This window comes from Tenrec ecaudatus, chromosome 2 (genome assembly GCF_050624435.1).
Source record: "Tenrec ecaudatus isolate mTenEca1 chromosome 2, mTenEca1.hap1, whole genome shotgun sequence".
Classification (NCBI taxonomy): Eukaryota; Metazoa; Chordata; class Mammalia; order Afrosoricida; family Tenrecidae; genus Tenrec; species Tenrec ecaudatus.
The window spans coordinates 238,224,363-238,226,034 of record NC_134531.1 but is presented as its reverse complement, the minus strand read 5'-3'; the positions used below and the strand labels follow the sequence as shown (position 1 = coordinate 238,226,034).

The 1,672-nt window shown below is 41.3% G+C and overlaps 1 pseudogene; it reads left to right on the top strand.

Moving 5' to 3' along the window:
• Positions 1-828: 828 nt before the first annotated feature.
• LOC142440559 (large ribosomal subunit protein uL15-like) lies at positions 829-1,293 on the top strand (annotated as a pseudogene).
• The last annotated feature ends 379 nt before the right edge of the window (positions 1,294-1,672 follow it).

The following is a 1,672-nucleotide window of genomic DNA, read 5'->3' as shown; positions in this document are numbered from 1 at the left end:
CTGGTGTACCTACCTTCTACAATTTTTTTCCTTGCTAAAATCTTGGCAGACTAGCCGTTCTCAATATGATCTTTGCTCTTTCTTTCTGATGTTGGGAGAGAACCTAGACATTTATATTTTGAACTGTATCTTCCCAACTACTTAGAAAAGAAATGTATACCTTAAAAGAGAGTTATAACAACTTCACTTTTGTACTGTCTGTTCCATTGTTTTCTTGGATGCTGCTGATAGTCTCAAAGTGCAGACTTTGAAGCATTAAATTAGACCAGATTTCTCAGATGTGAAACTCTCTAACAAAAACAGGCTGAAGGGACACAGTGAAGTATCTTCAGCTAAAACTGTTAAATAATAATAGTTTTGCTTTTACTGAAATAGCTCTGCAAACATTGTTAGAAAATTACCTTCTAGATACCTAACAGTTTTCCTTTTATGTATGTATGTATGTATGTATGTATTTAAATTATAGAATTAATTGAGCAATTACTGTCTCTACTACCAGGTCATAATCATATAATAACTTTACATGCAAGCCTTATAATAACTGTGGGTAATCCACTGCTAAGGGAATCAATATTGACTCAAGCGACCCTGTAATATAGGGTAGAACAGACCCTGTGGATTTCTGAAACTGACTCTTCATGGGAGTAGAAAGTCTCATCTTTCTCCTGTGGAGTTGCTGGTAGTTTGGAACTGTCGGCCTTGAGGTGACCAGCCCAGCAGGTGACCACTATGCCACCTGGGCTCCCAATCATTGTATATATGTATAAAAGTATCCAGTAAGCATGTGCTGTAAGACTTAAGAATAGCTCTTTCCTCTCGGCTGCCGACATGCCCTCCAGACTGAGGAAGACCTGGAAACTTAGGGGCCACATGAGTCACGGCCATGGCCGCATCTTTAAGCACCAGAAACACCCAGGAGGCCGGGGTAATGCTAGTGGCATGCTTCATCACAGGATCAACTTTGACAAATACCATCCAGGTTACTCTGGAAAAGTCGGTGTGCGCCATTACCACTTGAAGAGAAACCAGAGCTTCTGCCCAGCTGTGAACCTCGATAAATTGTGGACCTTGGTCAGGGGCAGAGCAGGGTAAACGCTGCCAAAAATAAGCCTGGAGCTGCTCCCATCCTGGATGTGGTGCAGCGGGGCTGCTACAAAGTTCTGGGGAAGGTGAACTTCAAAGCAGCCTGCCATCGTGCAGGCCAAATCCTTCAGCAGAAGAGCTGAGGAGAAGATGAAGGGGCTTGGTGGTGGTGGTGGGGGGGCTGGGGGGGGCTGTGTCCTGGTGACATGAAGCTACATGGAGGTTTAATTAAAAGTCAAAAAGGGCAACAACAAAAAAAAAGACAAGGAGAGACATCTTGTTTTAAAGTGTATGCAAGTTTGTGCTGATATTAATAAAAAGATTAAGCCTAAAAGGTTAATACACAAGCTTATTTTAAATATTATGGTTATCTCCACATATTCCTTCCAAGGACATCACTTTTATTTTATATTAAAACAGAGCAAGTAGTGAAAGCTGTATTATAAAATGTGTTACCTCATGCCAGGTTCTTGATACCATACCCTCTTGCCACCTTTATAAAGTGAGAGAAGTGTTAATAGCAGCAGTCTAAGAAATGCTGATGCCAATTAAACTTCATTCTCAAATACGTTTCACGGTTCTTCCTGGT